The following is a 13,364-nucleotide window of genomic DNA, read 5'->3' as shown; positions in this document are numbered from 1 at the left end:
CGAGTAGCTGAGAGTACAGGTATGCACTACCACGCCCAGCTAATTTTTGTATTTTCAGTAGAGACACAGTGTCACCATGTTGGCCAGGCTGGTCTCAAACTCCCGGCCTAAAGTGATCTGCCCGCCTCGGCCTCCCAAAGTGCTGGGGTTAGAGGCGTGAGCCATCGCACCCGGCATTTTCTTCTATTTCTTATATTTTCTGCAAACTGGAAGTTAGCCTGAAAGTCTTGATTAGCTTCAAGATCTTTTTTTTTTTTTTTGCCAAGAATGCATCATAGATGGTGCTGTTTATTTTATATCGCATCACATTCAGGCACACATAAAGGCTGGTTGTCTCACAAAAGAGTTTTCAATAGGGGCGTAATATTAACTGTGCCTCATAAAAAGATAATTCTGAAAACGAGGCAGAGAAAGGATTGAAGAACAGTAACAAGCAGGAAAACTAAAAAGCACGTATTGCTCTTATTCAGAGGAAAGGATTTTTTTTTTTTGAGACAGGGTCTGCCTCTGTCGCCCAGGCTGAAGTACAGTGGTGCCATCTGAATTCACTGCAGCTTTGAATTCCTGGGCTTAAGCAATCCTTCTGCCTCAGCCTCCTGAGTAGCTAGGACTACAGTTGTGTGCCACTATATTTATTAAATATTACCATATTAAATATTTACCAATATTTAAATAATAAATTATTTATTTATAAGAAAAAAATAAATAATTGTTATCTTGTTTTATTTTTATTTTTCTGTAGTGGTGGGCTATGTTACACAGGCTGGTTTTGAACTCCTGGCTTCAAGTGATCCTCCCACCTCAGCCTCCCAAAGTGCTAGGATTATATTTTTTGCCTACATTGTTGGAACAGTCCTATAATTGATAGCATTCTGAACTAGAGTGGTAGTAGGGCTGGAAAAGAGTAGATGGATTCACCACAAATTTGAGATAGAATTGACAGAAGTTGGTGACTGATCTGATGTGGACAGGAGCTAAGGAAATAAGGAGTCCTAGACAAGGACTTAAGAATTCAGTATGGAATATATATAATTGGTGCATATGATAAAACCAATAAATATTTTTTGGGCTAGTCATGGTGGCTCACACCCATAATTCCAGCACTTTGGGAGGCCAAGGCAGGAGGATCACTTGAGGCCAGGAGTTCGAGACCAGCCTGGGGAACATGGCAAAACCTTGAATCTACAAAAGATATGAAAACGTAACAGGGTGTGGTGGTGTGCGCCTGTAGTCCCAGATACTTGAGTGGGTGAGATGGGAGAATCACTTGAACCCAGAAGGCGGAGGTTGCAGTGAGCGAGTAGAGATCATATCACTGCGCTCCAGCCTGGGTGACGGAGTGAGACCCTGTCTTAAATAAATAAATAAAAATATTTATTGACTGGTTGCAGTACCATACACCTATAGTCCCAGCTACTCAGGAGGCTGAGGCAAGAGGATCACTTGAAGCCAGGAGTTCAAGACCAGGCTGGCCAACATGGTGAGAACCCCCTCAACCCCATCTCTACAAAAAAATATGTCCCTACTTCGGAGGCTAAGGTGGGAGTATTATCTGAGCCTGGGGAGGTCAAGGCTGCAGTGAGCTGGAATCATGCCACTGCACTCCAGCCTGGGCAACAGAGTGAGACTTTGTATCTGAATTTACAAAAAAAAAGAATTCTGGACTGGATATAAAGATTTAGCAGGCTGGGGGCCGGGTGCAGTGGCTCAAGCCTGTAATCCCAGCACTTTGGGAGGCCGAGGCGGGTGGATCACGAGGTCAGGAGATCGAGACCATCCTGGCTAACGCGGTGAAACCCCGTCTCTACTAAAAATACAAAAAATTAGCCGGGCGTAGTGGCGGGCACCTGTAGTCCCAGCTACTCGGGAGGCTGAGGCAGGAGAATGGCATGAACCCGGGAGGTGGAGTTTGCAGTGAGCCGAGATTGAGACACTGCACTCCAGCCTGGGTGACAGAGCGAGACTCCGTCTCAAAATAAATAAATAAATAAATAAAGATCTAGCAGGCTGAGCACAGCAGCTCAAGCCTGTAATCCCAGCACTTTGGGAGGCCAAGGTGGGTGGATCACTTGAGGTCAGGAGTTTAAGACAAGCCTGGCCAACATGGTGAAACCCCATCTCTACTAAACATAGAAAACTTGGCCAGGCGCGGTGGCTCACGCCTGTAATCCCAGCATTTTGGGAGGCTGAGGCGGGCGGATCATGAGGCCAGGAGATCGAGACTATCCTGGCCGACATTGTGAAACCCCATCTCTACTAAAAAAATACAAAAATTAGCTGGGCGTGGTGGCACATGCCTGTAATCCCAGCTACTCGGGAGGCTGAGGCAGGAGAATCTCTTGAACCGGGGAGGCGGAGGTTGCAGTGAGCCAAGATTGCACCACTGCACTCCAGCCTGGGTGACAAAGCGAGACTCTACCTCAAAAAAAAAAAAAAAAAAATTAGGAATTGTTTCTGTATATTATGGATAGTAATTGAGGGTAAACTGATGAGATTATCCAAAGTGCTGTAATCCCAGCACTTTGGAAGACCAAGGCAGAAGGATTACTTGAACCCAGTAGGAAGAGAAGAGGAACTAGAAGAGATCCCTGAGGAACGTCAGTTTTAAGGGGTAGGTAGAGATTTGCAAAGAGATTGAAAAGGAACAGCCAGAGAAGACAGAGGAAAATAGCAGAGTATGGTGTTACAGAAAACATAGCTGAGAAGGGGATGTGGAAAGAGGACATATCATTTAGCTATGGCTGAGTGACAACCTATCCCAAAACTTAGTAGTTTAAAGCTGGAACCATTTATTTCACTCATAATTCTGTGGGTTGGAAATTTAGGCTGTGCTTAGTTGAGTGGTTCTTCTGGTCTCAGCTGGGTTCCCTGATGCATCTACAGTCAGTTGCAGTTATCCAGGCAGCTCTGCTTGTAGAGTTTGACATGAATAATTGTATTCATTGTTTTTTTGTTTTTGTTTTGAGACAGAGTTTTGCTCTTGTTGCCCAGGCTGGAGTGCAATGGCACGATATTGGCTCACTGAAACCTCTGCCTCCCAGGTTCAAGCAATTCTCCGGCCTCAGTCTCCCAAATAGCTGGGATTACAGACATGTGCCACACGCCCGGCTAATTTTGTATTTTTAGTATTTTCTCCATGTTGGTCAGGCTGGTCTCAAACTTCCGACCTCAGGTAATCTGTCCACCTCGGCCTCCCAAAGTGCTGGGATTACAGGCGTGAGCCACTGCGCCCGGCCGCATTCACTTTTTACAATATGCCATAGACAGACTAGGCAACAGTGAAAAAAATGCTATTAAGAGCTCAGGTGGGTCAAATTCTTGTCTCCACTGCTCAGATGAAACTACTGCTACCAAAGTCATCAATGATAGCCTACCACTAAGGTCACTAAATGATATGACTGTTAATAATGTTGGCTATAGCAATTTCAGCTAAGCCATGGGGGCAAAAGTAAGATTGCTAAGGGGAAACAGAGATACCAGGCATAAAGCTCAAGAAGCTTGTCTAGGAAATGTATTGAGGGACAGTTTTGTTTAGTTTTATTTTGTTTTTAAGATAGAAGAGCTTGAATATATTTACATGCTAATGAGGAGTCAGTTAAGAGACAAAGTAGACGCTGGGTGCGGTGGCCCACGCCTGTAATCCCAAGCACTTTGGGAGGCCGAGGTGGGCGGACCATTTGAGGTCAGGAGTTTGAGACCAGCCTGGCCAACATGGCAAAACCTGTCTCTACCAAAAATACAAAAATTAGCCAGGCGTGTTGGCAGGCACTTGTAATCCCAGCTCCTACCTGGGAGGCGGAGGTTGCAGTGAGCTGAGATTGCGCCACTGCACTCCAGCCTAAACAACAGAGCGAGATTCCATCTCAAAAAAAAAAAAAAAACAAAGAAAGAGAGACAAGGTAGAGGGCTGGTGCAGTGGCTCATGCCTGTAATCCCAGCACTTTGGAAGGCCAAGGCAGGAGGATCACTTGAACCCAGGAGTTTGAAACCAACCTAGGCAACAAAGCAAGATCCTATCTCTACCAAACAAAAACAAAAACAAAAACAGATAGGGTAGAGGATAGATGCTGGAGAAAAATTGGATTACTCATGCATTCGACATCAATGTTCAGCCTGAGGTTTACACAGGGATGCAGGAAAGTTAAATAATGGTAAGATAAACTACCTTGGCTGGGGATGGTGGCTCACCATGCCTGTAATCCTGGCACTTTGGGAGGCTGAGGAGGGAGCATTGCTTGATCCCTAGGAGTTCAAGACCAGCCTGGGCAACATGGTGAAACCCTGTCTTTATAAAAAATTCAAAAATTAGCTGGGTGTGGTGGTGTGTACCTATAGTCCCTGCTACTCAGGAGGCTGAGGTGGGAGGATAGCTTGAGCCTGGGAGGCAGAGGTTGCAGTGAGCTGAGAACACGCCACTACACTCCAGCCTGGGCAACAGAGTGAGACTCTGTCTAAAAAAAAAAAAAAATCTTCAAGCGGCCATTTCTATTTTCTTCACAAAGTCCTTTGTTTATCAGTCTGCTAGCCATTAATTTCTTTTTTTTTTTTTTTTTTTGAGCTGGATTGCCACCTTGGCCTCCCAAAGTGGTAGGATTACAGGCATAAGCCATGCGCCCAGCCTAATTTGGTTCTTATTGAAGTATTTGCTCCAGATAAATTGCGCTCTTCCCAAGACAGTAGTCCTGTTCTTTCAGTCTTTCTGCTCTGCCACCTTGGCCTGATGGCTTTTGTCATCATCCTCATCACCGCAGGGTAACAACATGGCTGCTTCGGCCCCAGACAGCACACCTATGTCTGTGTCCATTTATCAGGAGAGGAAAAACTTTTTCCCAAAAGCACCTCTAGCCGACTTTCCTAGGGGAAGCCTGAGGAAGTGAGCATAAATTGTTGGGCACATTGCCATGCCACATAAAATAGAGGTTTGTTTGGTACAGAAGGGGAGTGAATCTCGGGGAGGCAATTAGCAATGTTAGCCACAGCTGGGTCCTGTAACGCGGCGTCCCAGTTCTGTGTCTGAGTGGTTGGAGTCCGCTCCTAACATATGCTCTTTCTTGGCTCAGTCAGGACTCCGTGCCTCCTCCCTGCTGAGTCAACCTCCCCTCCAATCGCTGGCACAGCTGACTCCTCTGAATCTCTGCCACGATACTGCCAGAGTGGGTCCCAGAGTAGGCACCCAAAGCTCTCAACCAGGCATTCATGCTGCTGAGTGTCTAAGGAAAGTCTCGGAGCACAAATTGGATCTTCCTTACTTCTGACCTTGCCACGTGCATCTTAAAAATGTTGGCATGGGGCCACCACCCTGCCCAAGGGTTTTCTTCCAGATGCTCAAATATGGAGTGGGGACACAGGCTCCCTTCCCTGTCCCAGATCTCAGTCAATAGATCTGCCTCCCTCACCTCTGTCCCTCTTCCTTTCTCCCCACTGACTCCTGTGCCTGGAAGGACACTGCTCTTTTTCATTTCTTCTATGTTATATCTTCCTTCTTACCATTTTTGGCCTGCTGGCTAAGTCCGTGTGTGTGTGTGTGTGTGTGTGTGTGTGTGAACAGGGTCTCGCTCATCGCCCAGGCTGGAGTGGCTAAGTCTTAATGTCAGAGAGGAGTTTCTTCTGTATATCGTAGCAAAAACTCTGGCCTTCAGGGTCCTTGATATGACAAATGAAAGATAAAGGAATTAAAAAAATTCTTTGTTGCTTAACCATGCTGAGATATCAAGCCACTTTGTTTTCTCTGCAAAATCCTATTTGGGGTGGCACCAATATTGTAAATGCAATTAATGTCACTGAGTTGTACACTTATGGTTAAAATGGGCCAGATGCAGTGGCTCACACCCATAATCCCAGCACTTTGGAAGAGCAAAGGAGGAGGATCGCTTGAGGCGGGAGTTCCAGAGCAGCCTGGGCAACAAAGCAAGACCCTCGTCTCCCAGGAAAAAAAAAAAAAAAGATTAAAATGGAAAAGTTTACGTTATATATAATTTACCACAATCTAAAAAATTCATAATGTATTATATTAAAAACCATTGAGTTACATACTTTTTTATTTTTTTGAGTCAGAGTTTCCCTGTTGTTGCCCAGACTGTAGTGTAACGGTGCCATCTCAGCTCACTGCAACCTCTGCCTCCTGGGTTCAAGCGATTCTCCTGCCTCAGCCTCCCAAGTAGCTGGGATTACAGGCATGCGCCACCATGCCCAGCTAATTTTATATTTTTAGTACAGATGGGGTTTCTCCATGTTGGTCAGGCTGGTCTCAAACTCCTGACCTCAGGTGATCCGCCCGCCTCAGCCTCCCAAAGTGCTGGGATTACAGGCGTGAACCACCGCATCCGGCCCGAGTTACACACTTTAAATGGGTGAATTGTAGGGTATGTAAATTATATCTCAAACTGTTTTTAAAATCCCATTTGAATGTCAAAACCTGAATATCAATTCCTTTTTTTTTTTTTTTTTTTTTTTGCTCTTCTTGGGTAGCAACCCTACCTTCCCTCTCTCCTTCCTTCCAGTCATGGCAAATCCCTTGGGCGGTCTGAGACCAAGGTCTGGTCTGAAGAAAGAAAAGAAAAGAAAAATATCCAGGTGGATGGTTCACACCTGTAATCCCAGCACTTTGGGAGGCCCACGAATGCAGATTGCTTGAGCGTAGGAGTTCAAGACCAGCCTGGGCAACATAACAAGATCCTGTCTCCACAAAAAATACAAAAACTAGCCCATGTGGTGGCATGCACCTGTAGTCCCAGCTACTCAGGAGGCTGAGGTGGGAGGATCATGTAGGCCTGGGAAGTCGAGGCTGCAGTGAGCTGTGATTGCACACTGCACTCCAGCCCAGGCAACAGAGTGAGACTCTGTCTCAAAATAAATAAACAAATAAAAATTTAGGGCCTGGCGCAGTGCCTCATGCCTGTAATCCCAGCACTTTTGGCGGCTGAGGCGGGTTGATCACTTGAGGTAAGGAGTTCGAGACCAGCATGGGTAACATGGTGAAACTCTATCTCTACTAAAAAATACAAAAATTAGCTGGGTGTGGTGGCATTCACCTGTAATCCCAGCTACTTGGGAGGCTGGGGCAGGAGAATTGTTTGAACCCGTGAGGTGGAGGCTGAAGTGAGCCAAGATCGCACCACTGTACTCCAGCCTGGGCAACAGAGTGAGATTCTATCTCAAAATAAAATAAAATAAAATAAAATAAAATAAAATAGCCTGGCAGAGGCTGAATATTCCTTGTACATGATTTTTTTTTTTTTTTTTTTAGATTTCTAGCCAAAATTTAATTTTGGTCTCTTTTGTACAGTTAGATGATAGAGTAGGAAGGCTGCGATTAATCCAGTTGTCAGAATTGAACACTAAGAGCTGAATCTGTACAATAATAAAATATTAGAGTTGGGAAGAACTTTAGTTCAAACTGACTCCTGTTTATTTATTTATTTATTTATTTATTTATTTATGTATTTATTTATTTTTAGGGACAGGGTCTTGCTCTGTTACCCAGACCAGACTGCAGTAGCACAATCATAGCTCACTGTAGCCGTGAACTCAGGCTAAGGTGATTCTCATGCCTCACCCTCTTGAGCAGCTGGGAATACAGGTGTGAGCCACACCCATCTAATTTTTTAAGAAGCTTTTTTGTATCGATGAAGTCTTGCTATGTTGACCAGGCTGGTTTCAAACTCCTGGACTCAAGTGATCCTCCTACCTCAGCCTCCCAAAGTGTGGGGATTACAAGTGTGACCCACTTCACCTGGCTGAAACTGCCTCCGAATTTAAAAATCTCTTCTCTAAAATCTCTCGTCTACCTGGTTATCATGCATTCTCTACTTGACTTTTTTTTTGAATAGTTTATTCCTTTTATTTATTTTTTATTGATATGAGATTCACATAACATAAAGTTAACCATTTAAAAATAAACAATTCGGCCAGGCATCGTGGCTCATGCCTGTAACCCCAGCTCTTTGGGAGGCCAAGGTGGGTGGATCACCTGAGGTCAGGAGTTTGAGACCAGCCTGACTGACATGGTGAAACCCTGTCTCTACTAAATATACAAAAATTAGCCTGGTGTAGTGGTGTGCACCTGTAGTCCCAGCTACTTGGGGGACTGAGACAGGAGAATTGCTTGAACCCGGGAGGCAGAGGTTGCAGTGAGCTGAGATCGAGCCACTGCACTCCAGCCTGGGCGACAGAGTGAGACCGTCTCAGAAAAAAAAAAAAAAAAAAAAAGCACAATTATTTAGTCTGGGCATGGTGGCTCATGCCTATAAACTCAGCTCTTTGGGAGGCTGAGGCAGGAGGACTGTTTGAGCCCAGGAGTTTGAGACCAGCCTGGGCCATGCAGGAAGACCCTGTCTCTACAAAAATAAAAATAAAAACAAAAACAAATAAAATAAACAATTCAGTGGCATTTATACATTCACAATGTTATGTGACTACCACCTTTCCTCTAGTTCCAAATTATTTCCATCATCCCAAAAGGAGATCCTTTTTTTCTTTTTTTTTGAGGCAGAGTCTTGCTCTGTCACCAGGCTGGAGTGCAATGGTGATCTCGGCTTACTGCAACCTCCACCTCCCCAGTTCAAGCGATTCTCCTGCCTCAGCCTCCTGAGTAGCTGGGACTACAGGCGTGTGCCACCATGCCCAGCTAATCTTTGCATTTTTAGTAGAGACGGGGTTTCTCCATATTGGCCAGGATGGTCTCAATCTCTTGACCTCATGATCCGCCCACCTTGACCTCCCAAAGTGTTGGGATTACAGGCGTGAGGCACAGCACCTGGCATTTTTTGTTGTTGTTGTTTTTGAGATGGAGTCTTGTTCTGTTGCCCAGGCTGGAGTGCAATGGTGAGATCTCGGCTCACTGCAACCTCCCCCTCCTGGGTTCAAGTGATTCTCCCGCCTCAGCCTCCCAAGTAGCTGGGATTACAGGCATGCGCCACCACACCCAACTAATTTTTGTGTTTTTAGTAGAGAAGGGGTTTTGCCGTGTTGGCCAGGCTGGTCTCAAACTCCTGACCTCAGGTGATCTGCCTGCCTTGGCCTCCCAAAGTGCTGGGATTACAGGCGTGAGTACCTGGCCCCAAAAGGAGACTGTGTACCTCTTAAGCAGTTGCTCCTAACTCTCCCCTCCTGCAGCCCCTGACAACCATTAATCAGCCCGCCAGCTCTACGGATTTACCTCTTCTGGACATTTCATGTAAAGAATCATACAATATGTGGCTGGGCACGGTGGCTCACGTGTATAATCCCAACACTTTGGGAGGCCAAGGCAGGTGGATCACTTGATGTCAGGATTTCAAGACCAGCCTGGCTAACATGATGGAACTCCGTATCTACTAAAAATACAAAAATTAGCTGGGCATGGTAGTGTACGCCTGTAGTCCCAGCTATTCAGGAGGCTGAGACAGAAGAATCACTTGAACTCAGAAGGCGGAGGTTGCAGTGAGCCGAGATCGCACCATTGCACTCCAGTCTGGGTGTCAGAGTGAGACTACATCTCAAAAAATATATATATATTGTATGATTCTTTTTTTTGTTACAGAGTCTTGCTCTGTTGTCCAGGCTGGAGTACAGTGGTGCAATCTTGTCTCACGCAACTTCTGCTTCCTGGGTTCAAGCATGTCTCAGCCTCCCTAGTAGCTGGGATTACAGGTGCCTGCCACCATGCCTGGCTAATTTTTTTTTTTTTTTTTTTTTTTTAGTGGAGATGGGGTTTTGCCATTTTGGCCAGGCTGGTCTTGAACTCCTGACCTCAAGTGATCCACCTGCCTTGGCTTCCCAAAGTGCTAGGATTACAGGTGTGAGCCACCGCACCTGGCCAAGAATCATACAGTAGGTGATCTGTTGTGTCAGGCTTTTTTCACTCAGCATAATGTTTGCAAGGGTCATCCTGGCATGTATCATGCATCAGTACTCTTCTTTTTTTTTTTTTAACAGCTGAGTAATGTTCCACTGCTCGGAGAGACCACAATTTGTTTATTCGTTCATCAATCGATGGACATTTGGGTTGTTTCCACTTTTTCCTACTGTGAACATGTGTGTACATATATTTGAGTGTGCTTGATTTCTTTTTTTTTTTTGAGACAGTCTTACTCAGCCGCCCAGGCTGAGTGCAGTGGTGCGATCTCGGCTCACTGCAACCACCGTCTCCTGGGTTCAAGCGATTCTCCCGTCTCAGCCTCCCTAGTAGCTGGGATTTCAAGCACTCGCCATCACGCTCTGCTAATTTTTGTATTTTAGTAGGGCAGGGTTTCACCATGTTGGCCAAGCTGGTCTTTTTTTTTTTTTTTTTTTTTTTTTTAGTAGAGATGGGGTTTCACCATGTTAGCCAGGATGGTCTCGATCTCCTAACCTTGTGATCTGCGCGACTTGGCCTCCCAAAGTGCTAGGATTACAGGCGTGAGCCACCGCGCCCGGCCTTTGGTCTTTTTTTTTTTTGAGATGGAGTCTCACTCTGTTGCCCAGGCTGGAGTGCAATGGTGCAATCTTGGCTCACTGCAACCTCTGCCTCCCAGGTTCAAGTGATTCTCCTGCCTCAGTCTCCCGAGTAGCTGGGACTACAGACACGTGCCACCACACCTGGCTAATTTTTTTTTATTTTTAGTAGAGACAGGGTTTCACCATATTGGCCAGGCTAGTCTTGAACTCCTGACCTTGTGATCTGCCCACCTTGGCCTTGCAAAATGCTGGGATTACAGTGTGAGCCACCGTGCCTTGCCTGGCCAGGCTGGTCTTGAACTCCCGACCTCAGGTGATCTACCCGCTTAGGCCTCCCAAAGTGCTGGGATTGCAGGGATGAGCCACTGCGCCCAGCCTTTATTTTATTTTATTTTTTTTTTGAGGTGGAGTCTTGCTTCTTTGCCCAGGCTGGAATGCAATGATGTGATCTCGGCTCACTGCAACCTCCGCCTCCCAGGTTCAAGCAATTCTCCTGCCTCAGCCTCCCCATTAGCTGGGATTACAGGCATGTGCCAACACGCCCAGCTAATTTTTGTATTTTTAGTAGGGATGGGGTTTCACCCTGTTGACCAGGCTGCTCTCAAACTCCTGACCTCAAGTGATCCACCCGCCTTGGCCTCCAAAAGTGCTGGGATTACAGGCATGAGCCACCGTGCCTGGCCAAGTCTGCCTGATTTTTGCTGAAGATAGAATCAACTTTCCATGTACTCAACAAATATTTGTTGAATTAGATAAGAACTGCTGCATCAAATGCAAATTTCACAAATGTTTTGCTTTAGTTGATAAAAGTCACAGAATCTTAAAAATGTTTGTGGTTGGAAGTTTAAAAGAGATCTCGTTCAACCCCCTCATCGTGAAACTGCACACACTCAAAGTACTAGTCTATTTAGATGGCCCTAAATACAGTTTACATCATGGTGTGTGGTGCCCTATTGATATTGTTCTTTGTTAACTGAATGTGTACAATGCAGTCTTTGTTGTCACAAGATGGTTCTCTTTGAGAAGTGGTTTTATGAATTTAAATTTAATAGGCACTGGGTGTGGGGTGTGCCTGTCATTTCAGCAGTTTAGGAGGCTGAGAGGTAGGGAGTTTGTGGCTGAAGTGAGTTATGATTGCACCACCAGCCTGGGCAACAGAGCAAGACCCTGTGTCCAAAAAAAAAAAAATATATATATATATATATATAAAATATTACTTACATATATAATTATTTATAACAAAAATATATGTTTATATATATATATAATTTAGTAGCTTGTCATTCTTTCACAGTTTTGCTTCTTTTTTTTCAGATGGAGTCTCACTCTGTCGCCCAGGCTGGAGTGCAGTGGCGCAATATCAGCTCACTGCAACGTACACCTCCCAGGTTCAAGCAATTCTCCTGCCTCAGCCTCCCGAGTAGCTGGGATTACAGGCATGCACCACCACGCCCAGCTAATTTTTTTGGATTTTTAGTAGAGATGGGGTTTCGCCATAGTGGCCAGGCTGGTGTCGAACTCCTGACCTAGCAATCCACCCGCCTCGGCCTCCCCAAGTGCTGGGATTACAGGCGTGAGCCACCGCACCCAGCCGCTGAGTCGCTTTTTTATGAAATGAACTAGCACTAGCTCCCTATCTTTGGAAATGTTTTGGAAATGTTAACATTTCCAAATGTTGACAAGGGTTGTGGTCTGGCATATTATACCCACCTTGGACATAAAACCAGGGGAGATCAGGGAACGGTGATTACTCCACCCTGATTTAGTAAACCTGTGACCAGTAATAGTCAACAGTTTGAGGACAGGGACTTGATCTTCACTGCTGTAGCCCCAGTACCTCGAATAGTGCTTGGGACTCAGCAGGATTTCAGTAAATCTTTGTTGAATGGGCTAATCAGTTGGATTCTGATTTCTGAAGCAATATTAATAAAAGCAGAAGTAATTTAAAAAATAAGCCAGGCACAGTGGCTCATGACTATAATCTCAGCACTTTGAGAGGCCAAGGCAGGCAGATTGCTTGAGGTCAGGAGTTAGAGACCAGCCTGGGCGACATGCAAAACCCCATCTCTACTGAAAATAGAAAAATTAGCCTGGTGTGGTGGGTGCCTGTAATCCCAGCTACTGGGGAGGCTGAGGTGGGAGGATCACTTGAACCCAGGACGTGGAGGTTGCAGTGAGCCAAGACTGGGCCACTGCACTCCAGCCTGGGCGACACAGCAAGAGACTGTCTCAAAAAAAAAAAAAAAAAAGCAAGCTATATGTATTACCTTAAATACTTAACTTTTTTTTTTTTTTTTTGAGATGGAGTTTCATTCTTGTTACCAAGGCTGGAGTGCAGTGGCGCAATCTCGGCTCACTGCAACCTCTACCTCCCGGGTTCAAGCAATTGTCCTGCCTCAGCCTCCTAAGTAGTTGGGATTACAGGCACCCACCACCACGCCCAGCTAATTTTTGTATTTTCAGTAGAGATGGGGTTTCACCATGTTGGTCAGGTTGGTCTCGAACTCTTGACCTCAGATAATCCACCCGCCTTGGCCTCCCAAAGTGCTGGGATTACAGGTGTGAGCCACTGTGCCCGGCCCTTAATTTTTTTGTGTGTAGTGAGCACACTTAAAATCTACTCTCTTACTAATTTTCAAGTATATAATGTTATTAACTGTGGTCACCATTATGTATAGTAAGGAGTTAAATCTCTAACTGTGACCTATCTACTATGGTTCAGGAACTTTAAAAAAGAGAAAGGAAAAATAACACCTTTCATTTTTTTCTTTTTTATAAAAATTTATAGTAATAGACACAGGGTTTTACTAGGTTGCCCAGGCTGGTTTTGAACTCCTGGGCTCAAGGGATCTTTGCCTCCCAAAGTGCTGGGATTACAGGCGTGAGCCACTGCACCTGGCCAAAACATCTTTAATTTTAGAAGTGTGCTTATTTTGACAGCTTTTGTC

Source organism: Pan troglodytes, chromosome 10 (genome assembly GCF_028858775.2).
Source record: "Pan troglodytes isolate AG18354 chromosome 10, NHGRI_mPanTro3-v2.0_pri, whole genome shotgun sequence".
Classification (NCBI taxonomy): Eukaryota; Metazoa; Chordata; class Mammalia; order Primates; family Hominidae; genus Pan; species Pan troglodytes.
This window is presented reverse-complemented; position numbering follows the sequence as displayed.